This window comes from Procambarus clarkii, chromosome 13 (genome assembly GCF_040958095.1).
Source record: "Procambarus clarkii isolate CNS0578487 chromosome 13, FALCON_Pclarkii_2.0, whole genome shotgun sequence".
Taxonomy (NCBI): domain Eukaryota; kingdom Metazoa; phylum Arthropoda; class Malacostraca; order Decapoda; family Cambaridae; genus Procambarus; species Procambarus clarkii.
Genome location: NC_091162.1, coordinates 27,331,779 through 27,346,487, shown reverse-complemented (window position 1 = coordinate 27,346,487; position 14,709 = coordinate 27,331,779).

Genomic DNA, 14,709 nt, shown 5'->3' with positions numbered 1-14,709 from the left:
ACACCTTAAGAACACTGTATACATCACCTTGAGAACACCATACATTACCTTAGGAACACTATACAGCACCTTGAGAACACTGTATACAACACCTTGAGAACTCTGTATACATCACCTTGAGTACACTGTATACAACACCTTGAGAACACTGTATACAACACCTTGAGAAAACTGTATACAACACCTTGAAAACACTGTATTCATCACCTTGAGAACACTGTATACATCACCTTGAGAACATTGTATACAACACCTTGAGAACATTGTATACAACACCTTGAGAACACTGTATACAACACCTTGAGAACACTATACAACACCTTGAGAACACTGTATACAACACCTCGAGAACACCGTATACAACACCTTAAGAACACCGTATACAACACCTTGAGAACACCGTATACAACACCTTGAGAACACAGTATACAATACCTTGAGAGCACTGTATACAACACCTTTAGAACACTGTATACAGCACTTTGAGAACACTGTATACAACATCTTTAGAACATTGTATACAACACCTTCAGAACATTGTATACAGCACCTTGAGAACACTGTAAACAACACATTGAGAACACTGTATACAACACCTTGAGAACACCGTATACAACACCTTTAGAACATTGTATACAGCACCTTGAGAACACTGTATACAAGCCCTTGAGAACACTGTATACAACACCTTGAGAACACTGTATACATCACCTTTAGAACACTGTATACAACACCTTGAGAACTTTGTATACAACACATTGAGAACGCTATGCAACACCTTGAGAACACTGTATACAACACCTTTAGAACATTGTATACAGCACCTTGAGAACACTGTATACAACACCTTGAGAACACTTTATACAACACCTTGAGAACACTGTATACATCACCTTGCGAACACTGTATACAACACCTTGAGAACTTTGTATACAACACTTTGAGAACGCTATACAACACCTTGGGAACTCTGTATACAACACCTTGAGAACACTGTATACAACACCTTGAGAACACTATACAGCACCTTGAGAACACTGCATACAACACCTTTAGAACACTGTATACAGCACTTTGAGAACACTGTATACAACATCTTTAGAACATTGTATACAACACCTTCAGAACATTGTATACAGCACCTTGAGAACACTGTAAACAACACATTGAGAACACTGTATACAACACCTTGAGAACACCATATACAACACCTTTAGAACATTGTATACAGCACCTTGAGAACACTGTATACAACACCTTGAGAACGCTATACAACACCTTGGGAACACTGTATACAACACCTTGAGAACACCATATACAACACCTTGAGAACACCGTATGCAACACCTTGAGAACACCGTATACAACACCTTGAGAACACAGTATACAACACCTTGAGAACACTGTATACAACACCTTGAGAACACTGTATACAACACCTTATGAACATAGTATACAGCACCTTGAGAACACTGTATACAACACCTTGAGAACACTGTATACAGCACCTTGAGAACACTGTATACAACACCTTGAGAACACTGTATACAGCATCTTGAGAACACTGTATACAACACCTTGAGAACACTGTATAAAGCATCTTGAGAACACTGTATACATCACCTTGAGAACACTGTATACAACACCTTGAGAACACTGTATACAACACCTTGAGAACACTGTATAAAACACCTTGAGAACACTGTATACAACACCTTGAAAACACTGTATACAACACCTTGAGAACTCTGTCTACAACACCTAGAGAACACTATACAACACCTTGAGAACACTGCATACAACACCTTGAGAACACTATACAACACCTTGAGAACACTGTATACAACACCTTGAGAACACTGTATACAACACCATGAGAACACTGTATACAACACCTTGAGAACACTATACAATATCTTGAGAACACTATACAGCACCTTGAGAACACTATACAGCACCTTGAGAACACTATACAGTACCTTGAGAACACTATACAACACCTTGAGAACACTGTATAAAACACCTTGAGAACACTGTATACAACACCTTGAGAACACCATACAGAACCTTAAGAACACTATACAGCACCTTGAGAATACTATACTGCACCTTGAGAACATTGTATACAACACATTGAGAACACTATACAACACCTTGAGAACATTTTATACAACACCTTGAGAACACTATACAGAACCTTGGGAACACTATACAACACCTTCATAACACTATACAACATCTTGAGAACACTATACAGTACCTTGAGAACACTATACAGCACCTTGAGAACACTATACAACACCTTGAGAACTCTGTATAAAACACCTTGAGATCACTGTAAACAACACTTTGAGAACACTGTATACAGCACTTTGAGAACACTGTATACAACACCTCGAGAACACTATATACAACACCTTGAGAACACTGTATACAACACCTTGAGAACACTGTATACAACACCTTGAGAACACTTTTTACAGCACCTTGAAAACACTGTATACAACACCTTGAGAACTCTGTATACAACACCTTGAGAACACTATACAACACATTGAGAACACTGTATACAACACTTTGAGAACACTGTATACAACACCTCGAGAACACTATATACAACACCTTGAGAACACTGTATACAACACCTTGAGAACACTGTATACAGCACTTTGAGAACACTGTATTCAGCACCTTGAGAATACTGTATACAGCACCTTGAGATCTCTGTATACAACACCTTGAGAACACTATACAACACTTTGAGAACACTGTATACAACACCTTGAGAACACTGTATACAACACTTTTAGAACAATGTATACAACACCGTGAGAACACTGTATACAGCACCTTGAGAACTCTGTATACACCACCTTCAAAACACTGTATACAGCACCTTGAGAACAATGTATACAACACCTTGAGAACACTGTATACAACACCTTGAAAACACTATACTACACCTTGAGAACACAGTATACAGCACATTGAGGACACTATACAACACCTTGAGAACACTGTATACAGCACCTTGAGAACACTGTATACATCACCTTGAGAGCACTGTATACACCACCTTCAGAACACTGTATACAGCACCTTGAAAACATTGTATACAACACCTTGAGAACATTCTATACAGCACCTTCAGAACACTGTAATACACCACTTTGAGAACACTGTATACAACACCTTGAGAACACTGTATACAACACCTTGAGAACACCATACAGTACCTTGAGAACACTGAAAATAACACCTTGAGAACACTATACAGCACCTTGAGAGCACTGTATACACCACCTTCAGAACACTGTATACAGCACCTTGAAAACATTGTATACAACACCTTGAGAACATTCTATACAGCACCTTCAGAACACTGTAATACACCACTTTGAGAACACTGTACACAACACCTTGAGAACATTATACAGCACCTTGAGAACACTATACAGCACCTTGAGAACACTATACAGCCCCTTGAGAACACTGTATACAACACCTTGATAACACTATACAGCTCCTTGAGAACACTGTATACACCACCTTAAGAACACTATAAAACACTTTGAGAACGCTATACAACACCTTGAGAACACTATACAACACCTTGATAACACTACACAGCACCTTGAGAACACTATACAACACCTTGGGAACACAATACAACACCTTGAGAACACGGTACACAACACCTTGAGAACATTATACAGCACCTTGAGAACACTGTATAAAGCACCTTGAGAACACTATACACCACCTTGAGAACACTATATACAGCACCTCGAGAACACTATACAGCACTTTGAGAACACTATACAACACCTTGAGAACACTGTATAACACCTTGAGAACACTGTATACAGCACCTTAAGAACACTGTATACATCACCTTGAGAACACCATACAGTACCTTAGGAACACTATACAGCACCTTGAGAACACTGTATACAACTCCTTGAGAACTCTGTATACATCACCTTGAGAACACTGTATACAACACCTTGAGAACACTGTATACAACACCATGAGAAAACTGTATACAACACCTTGAAAACACTGTATTCATCACCTTGAGAACACTGTATACATCACCTTGAGAACATTGTATACAACACCTTGGGAACATTGTATACAACACCTTGAGAACATTGTATACAACACCTTGAGAACACTATAGAACACCTTGAGAACACTGTATACAACACCTTGAGAACACCGTATACAACACCTTTAGAACATTGTATACAACACCTTGAGAACACTGTATACCACACCTTGAGAACACTGTATACAACTTCTTGAAAACACTGTATACAACTTCTTGAAAACACTGTATACAACACATTTAGAACATAGTGTACAACACCTTTAGAACATTGTATACAACACCTTGAGAACATTGTATACAACACCTTGAGAACATTGTATACAACACCTTGAGAACACTATACAACACCTTGAGAACACTGTATACAACACCTTGAGAACACCGTATACAACACCTTTAGAACATTGTATACAGCACTTTGAGAACTTTGTATACAACACATTGAGAACGCTATACAACACCTTGGGAACACTGTATACAAGACCTTGAGAACACTGTATACAACACCTTGAGAACACTATACAACACCTTGAGAACACTGTATACAACACCTTGAGAACACCGTATACAGCACCTTGAGAACACCGTATACAACACCTTGAGAGCACCGTATACAACACCTTGAGAACACAGTATACAACACCTTGAGAACACTGTATACAACACCTTGAGAACACTGTATACAACACCTTGAGAACACTGTATACAACACCTTTAGAACACTGTATACAGCACTTTGAGAACACTGTATACAACATCTTTAGAACATTGTATACAACACCTTCAGAACATTGTATACAGCACCTTGAGAACACTGTAAACAACACATTGAGAACACTGTATACAACACCTTGAGAACACCGTATACAACACCTTTAGAACATTGTATACAGCACCTTGAGAACACTGTATACAACACCTTGAGAACACTGTATACAACACCTTGAGAACACTGTATACAACACCTTGAGAACTTTGTAAACAACACATTGAGAACGCTGTACAACACCTTGGGAACACTGTATACAACACCTTGAGAACACTGTACACAACACCTTGAGAACACTATACAACACCTTGAGAACACTGTATACAACACCTTGAGAACACCGTATACAACACCTTGAGAACACCGTATACAACACCTTGAGAACACCGTATACAACACCTTGAGAACACAGTATACAACACCTTGAGAACACTGTATACAACACCTTGAGAACACTGTATACAACACCTTGAGAACACTCTATACAGCACCTTGAGAACACTGTATACAACACCTTGAGAACACTGTATACAGCACCTTGAGAACACTGTATACAACACCTTGAGAACACTGTATACAGCATCTTGAGAACACTGTATACAACACCTTGAGAACACTGTATAAAGCATCTTGAGAACACTGTATACAACACCTTGATAACACTGTATACAACACCTTGAGAACACTGTATACAGCACATTGAGAACACTGTATACAACACCTTGAGAACACTGTATACAGTACCTTGAGAACACTGTATACAACACTTTGGGAACACTGTATACAACACCTTGAGAACACTGTATACAACACCTAGAGAACATTATATACAACACCTTGAGAACACTGTATACAACACCTTGAGAACACTGTATACAGCACCTTGAGAACACTGTATACAACACTTTGAGAACACTGTATACAACACCTTGAGAACATTATATACAACACCTTGAGAACACTGTATACAACATCTTGAGAACACTGTATACAGCACCTTGAGAACACTGTATACAGCACCTTGAGAACACTGTATACAACACCTTGAGAACACTGTATACAGCACCTTGAGAACACTGTTTACAACACTTTGAGAACACTGTATACAACACCATGAGAACACTGTATACAGCACCTTGAGAACACTGTTTACAACACTTTGAGAACACTATATACAACACCTTGAGAACATTATATACAACACCTTGAGAACACTGAATACAGCACCTTGAGAACACTGTATACAGCACCTTGAGAACACTGTATACAGCACCTTGAGAACACTGTATACAACACCTTGAGAACACTGTATACAGCACCTTGAGAACACTGTTTACAACACTTTGAGAACACTATATACAACGCCTTGAGAACACTGTATACAACACCTTGAGAACACTGTATACAGCACCTTGAGAACACTGTTTACAACACTTTGAGAACACTGTATACAGCACCTTGAGAACACTGTTTACAACACTTTGAGAACACTGTATACAACACCATGAGAACACTGTATACAGCACCTTGAGAACACTGTATACAGCACCTTGAGAACACTATATACAACACCTTGAGAACACTATACACAACACCTTGAGAACACTGTATACAGCACCTTGAGAACACTGTATACAGCACCTTGAGAACACTGTATACAGCACCTTGAGAACACTGTATACAACACCTTGAGAACACTGTATACAGCATCTTGAGAACACTGTATACAACACCATGAGAACACTGTATACAGCACCTTGAGAACACTGTATACAGCACCTTGAGAACACTGTATACAGCACCTTGAGAACACTGTATACAGCACCTTGAGAACACTGTATACAACACCTTGAGAACACTATATACAACACCTTGAGAACACTATACACAACACCTTGAGAACACTGTATACAGCACCTTGAGAACACTGTATACAACACCTTGAGAACACTATACACAACACCTTGAGAACACTGTATACAACACCCTGAGAACACTGTATACAACACCTTGAGAACACTGTATACAACACCTTGAGAACACTGTATACAACACCATGAGAACACTGTATACAGCACCTTGAGAACACTGTATACAACACCTTGAGAACACTATATACAACACCTTGAGAACACTGTATACAACACCCTGAGAACACTGTATACAACACCTTGAGAACACTGTATACAACACCTTGAGAACACTGTATACAACACCATGAGAACACTGTATACAGCACCTTGAGAACACTGTATACAACACCTTGAGAACACTATATACAACACCTTGAGAACACTGTATACAACACCTTGAGAACACTGTATACAACACCTTGAGAACACTATATACAACACCTTGAGAACACTGTATACAACACCTTGAGAACACTGTATACAACACCTTGAGAACACAATATACAACACCTTGAGAACACAATATACAACACCTTGAGAACACCGTTTACAACACCTTGAGAACACTGTATACAACACCCTGAGAACACTGTATACAACACCTTGAGAACACTGTATACAACACCTTGAGAACACTGTATACAACACCATGAGAACACTGTATACAGCACCTTGAGAACACTGTATACAACACCTTGAGAACACTATATACAACACCTTGAGAACACTGTATACAACACCTTGAGAACACTATATACAACACCTTGAGAACACTGTATACAACACCTTGAGAACACTATATACAACACCTTGAGAACACTGTATACAACACCTTGAGAACACTATATACAACACCTTGAGAGCACTGTATACAACACCCTGAGAACACTGTATACAACACCTTGAGAACACTGTATACAACACCTTGAGAACACTGTATACAACACCATGAGAACACTGTATACAGCACCTTGAGAACACTGTATACAGCACCTTGAGAACACTGTATACAGCACCTTGAGAACACTGTATACAGCACCTTGAGAACACTGTATACAACACCTTGAGAACACTGTATACAGCACCTTGAGAACACTATATACAACACCTTGAGAACACTATATACAACACCTTGAGAACACTGTATACAACACCTTGAGAACACTATATACAGCACCTTGAGAACACTGTATACAACACCTTGAGAACACAACATCCGGAAATGGTGTTTTTAAACTACTTACTCATATATTGGGTCTTTCCTTCACATTCATTATTACAGCTGTAAGTGTGGACATTACGGTACAATGAGCAATGATTCAGTTATATGCTCCTCTGGGGATTTCAATGCCGTGAAAAATGCATCCAATGGCTCAGTATTCTTTTTTCTAAATGTCCAGGATAGCATGTTGTCATGCCTGCGTGCATGCGTGTGCATGTGCGTGTATGCGTTTGTGTGCCTGTGCATTACGGTAGGTTAAGTTGGGTTAATGATCTATCATATCTTCATATGAATCTGTGTAAGGAGTCCACCTCATCATGTCCTAATTCATTAAATTGATTGTTTATGGTTGTGAAAAGGAAGGTAGTAAGCCAGCTGTGTACGTCACAGCTGGCTTCACTCTGCTAACGTCACAGCTGACAAGGTTAACCTCTGAAGACGTCACCTCGCTGACGTCACGCCCTTGATGTCACAACTGCCAGACTCGACACTCAGGTGCTAACGACTCATAATTCTGGTCTTGCTGGAATGAACAGCCTCGTTATACATATTATGTATTAAAATCTCTAACAACTGGAGAGAATATACATCCTGCTTGCATGTATACAGGACAAGAAGGAGCAACACATATCTTACATAAGATTTTATATATGAGCAGGATAAAATAATTCAGAGTTAATGTTAATATAATTGTTGTTTTTGTTAGAAACATTAGACGGGGTCAAAGGTCATGACGTCAACAGCAGCAGGTAAAAATGAAGCCATCTAAAGCGTTGTAACGTGTACAAAATGATATTGAGAAGTGTGTGTGTGTGTGTGTGTGTGTGTGTGTGTGTGTGTGTGTGTGTGTGTGTGTGTGTGTGTGTGTGTGTGTGTGTGTGTGTGTGTGTGTGTGTGTGTGTGTGTGTGTGTGTGTGTGTGTGTGTGTGTGTACTCACCTATTTGTACTCACCTATTTGTGCTTGCGGGGGTTGAGCTTTGGCTCTTTGGTCCCGCCTCTCAACTGTCAATCAACTGGTGTACAGATTCCTGAGCCTACTGGGCTCTATCATATCTACATTTAAAACTGTGTATGGAGTCAGCCTCCACCACATCACTGCCTAATGCATTCCATCCGTTAACTACTCTGACACTAAAAAAGTTCCTTCTAACGTCTCTGTGGCTCATGTGAGTACTCAGTTTCCACCTGTGTCCCCTTGTTCGCGTCCCACCAGTGTTGAATAGTTTATCCTTGTTTACCCGGTCGATTCCTCTGAGGATTTTGTAGGTTGTGATCATGTCTCCCCTTACTCGTCTGTCTTCCAGTGTCGTAAGGTGCATTTCCCGCAGCCTTTCCTCGTAACTCATGCCTCTTAGTTCTGGGACTAGTCTAGTGGCATACCTTTGGACTTTTTCCAGCTTCGTCTTGAGCTTGACAAGGTACGGGCTCCATACTGGGGCCGCATACTCCATGATTGGTCTTACATATGTGGTGTACAAGATTCTGAATGATTCCTTACACAGGTTCCTGAACGCTGTTCTGATGTTAGCCAGCCTCGCATATGCCGCAGACGTTATTCTTTTTATGTGGGCTTCAGGAGACAGGTTTGGTGTGATATCAACTCCTAGATCTTTCTCTCTGTTCGTTTCATTAAGTACTTCATCTCCTATTCTGTATCCTGTGTTTGGCCTCCTATTTCCACCACCTAGTTTCATTACTTTGCATTTACTCGGGTTGAACTTCAACAGCCATTTGTTGGACCATTCACTCAGTCTGTCTAGGTCATCTTGTAGCCTCCTACTATCGTCCTCAGTTTCAATCCTCCTCATAATTTTTGCATCATCGGCAAACATTGAGAGAAACGATTCTATACCCTCTGGAAGATCATTTACATATATCAGAAACAGTATAGGTCCAAGGACTGACCCCTGCGGTACTCCACTCGTAACGTCTCGCCAATCTGAGACCTCACCCCTCACACTGACTCGTTGTCTCCTGTTACTTAGGTACTCCTGTATCCAACGGAGTACCTTTCCTTTCACTCCAGCCTGCATCTCCAGTTTTTTCACTAGCCTCTTGTGTGGCACTGTGTCAAAGGCTTTCTGACAATCCAAAAATATGCAATCTGCCCACCCTTCTCTTTCTTGCCTTATTTTTGTTGCCTGGTCGTAGAATTCAAGTAACCCTGTGAGGCAGAACCTGCCATCCCTGAATCCATGTTGATGCTGTGTTACAAAGTTCTTTCGCTCCAGATGTTCCACTAGCTTTCTTCGCACAATCTTCTCCATCAACTTGCATGGTATGCAGGTTAGGGACACTGGTCTGTAATTCAGTGCCTCCTGTCTATCCCCTTTCTTGTATATCGGGACTACGTTAGCTGCTTTCCAAATTTCTGGCAGTTCCCCTGTGTGTGTGTGTGTGTGTGTGTGTGTATATATATATATATATATATATATATATATATATATATATATATATATATATATATATATATATATATATATATATATATATATATGTCGTACCTAGTAGCCAGAACTCACTTCTCAGCCTACTATTCAAGGCCCGATTTGCCTAATAAGCCAAGTTTTCCTGAATTAATATATTTACTATAATTTTTTTCTTATGAAATGATAAAGCTACCCTTTTCACTATGTATGAGGTCAATTTTTTTATTGGAGTTAAAATTAACGTAGATATATGACCGAACCTAACCAACCCTACCTAACCTAACCTAACCTATATATATAGGTAAGGTTAGGTTAGGTAGCCAAAAAAAGCTAGGTTAGGTTAGGTTAGGTAGGTTAGGTAGACGAAAAAACATTAATTCATGTAAACTTGGCTTATTAGGCAAATCGGGCCTTGCATAGTAGGCTGAGAAGTGAGTTCTGGCTACTAGGTACGACATATATATATATATATATATATATATATATATATATATATATATATATATATGTCGTACCTAGTAGCCAGAACTCACTTCTCAGCCTACTATTCAAGGCCCGATTTGCCTAATAAGCCAAGTTTTCCTGAATTAATATATTTACTATAATTTTTTTCTTATGAAATGATAAAGCAACCCTTTTCTCTATGTATGAGGTCAATTTTTTTTTATTGGATTTAAAATTAACGTAGATATATGACCGAACCTAACCAACCCTACCTAACCTAACCTAACCTATATTTATAGGTAAGGTTAGGTTAGGTAGCCAAAAAAAGCTAGGTTAGGTTAGGTTAGGTAGGTTAGGTAGACGAAAAAACATTAATTCATGAAAACTTGGCTTATTAGGCAAATCGGGCCTTGAATAGTAGGCTGAGAAGTGCGTTCTGGCTATTAGGTACGACATATATATATATATATATATATATATATAAATATATATATATATATATATATATATATATATATATATATATATATATATATATATATATATATATATATGTCGTACCTAATAGCCAGAACGCACTTCTCAGCCTACTATTCAAGGCCCGATTTGCCTAATAAGCCAAGTTTTCATGAATTAATGTTTTTTCGTCTACCTAACCTACCTAACCTAACCTAACCTAGCTTTTTTTGGCTACCTAACCTAACCTTACCTATAAATATAGGTTAGGTTAGGTTAGGTAGGGTTGGTTAGGTTCGGTCATATATCTACGTTAATTTTAACTCCAATAACAAAAAATTGACCCCATACATAGAGAAAAGGGTTGCTTTATCATTTCATAAGAAAAAAATTATAGTAAATATATTAATTCAGGAAAACTTGGCTTATTAGGCAAATCGGGCCTTGAATAGTAGGCTGAGAAGTGAGTTCTGGCTACTAGGTACGACATATATATATATATATATATATATATATATATATATATATATATATATATATATGTCGTACCTAATAGCCAGAACGCACTTCTCAGCCTACTATTCAAGGCCCGATTTGCCTAATAAGCCAAGTTTTAATGAATTAATGTTTTTTCGTCTACCTAACCTACCTAACCTAACCTAACCTAGCTTTTTTTGGCTACCTAACCTAACCTTACCTATAAATATAGGTTAGGTTAGGTTAGGTAGGGTTGGTTAGGTTCGGTCATATATCTACGTTAATTTTAACTCCAATAAAAAAAAATTGACCTCATACATAGAGAAAAGGGTTGCTTTATCATTTCATAAGAAAAAAATTATAGTAAATATATTAATTCAGGAAAACTTGGCTTATTAGGCAAATCGGGCCTTGAATAGTAGGCTGAGAAGTGAGTTCTGGCTACTAGGTACGACATATATATATATATATATATATATATATATATATATATATATATATATATATATATATATATATATATGTCGTACCTAGTAGCCAGAACTCACTTTTTGGCCTACTATTCAAGGCCCGATTTGCCTAATAAGCCAAGTTTTCATGAATTAATTGTTTTTCGACTACCTAACCTACCTAACCTAACCTAACCTAACTTTTTCGGCTACCTAACCAAACCTAACCTATAAAGATAGGTTAGGTTAGGTTAGGTAGGGTTGGTTAGGTTCGGTCATATATCTACGTTAATTTTAACTCCAATAAAAAAAAATTGACCTCATACATAATGAAATGGGTAGCTTTATCATTTCATAAGAAAAAAATTAGAAAAAATATATTAATTCAGGAAAACTTGGCTTATTAGGCAAATCGGGCCTTGAATAGTAGGCCAAAAAGTGAGTTCTGGCTACTAGGTACGACATATATATATATATATATATATATATATATATATATATATATATATATATATATATATGTCGTACCTAATAGCCAGAACGCACTTCTCAGCCAACTATGCATGGCCCGATTTGCCTAATAAGTCAAGTTTTCATGAATTAATGTTTTTTCGACGACCTAACCTACCTAACCTAACCTAACCTAACTTTTTCTGCTACCTAACCTAACCTAACCGATAGAGATAGGTTAGGTTAGGTTAGGTAGGGTTGGTTAGGTTCGGTCATATATCTACGTTAATTTTAACTCCAATAAAAAAAATTGACCTCATACATAATGAAATGGGTAGCTTTATCATTTCATAAGAAAAAAATTAGAAAAAATATATTAATTCAGGAAAACTTGGCTTATTAGGCAAATCGGGCCTTGCATAGTAGGCTGAGAAGTGCGTTCTGGCTATTAGGTACGACATATATATATATATATATATATATATATATATATATATCTTGGTGTATACTGGCAGCAGGTTTTCTTTCAAACATGTTTCATTGAATATGACCGTATATTCTGTATTTATTATTTTCTGGTTTAGGGCTTCTATCCCTCTAACTATTTTCTTAGCATCAGGGCTTAGTGGAAATAGGAGTTCTCCAAAACTCATTTTCGTAATTTTAAGGTGAAGAAATGAAGTGATTTACTATAGAATGTATTACACTTATTTATACAATTTGCACAACGTTTTGAACCTCCATGGTTCATTCTCAAGTGAAGAGATCTTACAATGCTGGTTGATTTTATACCCGCACTGGGGTCAGGTGATAAGACAATAAAGGTGAAAACATGGGGGGATACATAAGGGATAAATGTGGGGTGAAACATAAGAACATAAGAATAGAGGTAACTGCAGAAGGCTTATTGGCCCATACGAGGCAGCTCCTATCTACATACAAAGATTAATCCAGTGTAATTGGCGATTACACTGGATTACTCTGGATAATAATAAATACAGAATATGCGGTCATATTCAATGAAACATATATATATATATATATATATATATATATATATATATATATATATATATATATATATATATATATATATATATATATATATATATATATATATATACATATATATATATATGCCTATACTTGCATAAACCACAAGTGAAGATTAACAATCTTTGGACAACACCCACCAGTGGGCCTCGAACCCAGAAAGCACAACTACCTTCCAGTAGCTGCCATAACTAGTACGCCTTAACCCACTACACCATCAGACCCTACAAAAGAAGTAGAGACTTCGAGATATATATACACCTCAAATATCTCCACTTCCCGAGGGCACTAGACAAGTGAGAGGTTACTCTGCGTTTTTCATCAAGCCACTGTTAATGTGAGAGAACTCGTGTCCATGCTATAAGCCTAGCATGGGATCCAGAATCCCTTCGTGTAGCAGTGGCCCTCCGCCTTGGTGCCCCAATTCACACTGAATACAAGTGTATTTGCAACAGGGTGGAAGCAGACCAATACGGACTGCATGGGTTGCATTGCGGAAGCACAAAGGGCTGGCATGCAAGACACAACGAGGTCAATGACATCATCAAGAGAAGCCTCGCCTCAGCTGGGTGCCCAGCGGAGAGAGAACCTCGCATCCTAGGGGTCCAAAACCCGGATTTCCCAGCACTTCGCCCTAATGGCATCACCATATACTCATGGAAGGAGGGTAGACAGTTGGTGTGGGACTACACATGTGTATCCACCCTGGCTGACACCTATGTACACTTCGGAGCTGATCAAGCAGGTGGGGCGGCCAACCACAGGGAAACAGCAAAATCACTCAAGTACAGGCGACTGGAAGGTCAATACCTCTTTGTTCCCATAGCGTCTGAGACGCATAGCCTCTGGGGCAAGAGTGCCTTGGGATTTCTCAAGGAATTGGGGTCCAAGCTCATTGACGTCACCAGAGACCCAAGGGCTTCCAGTTTTTT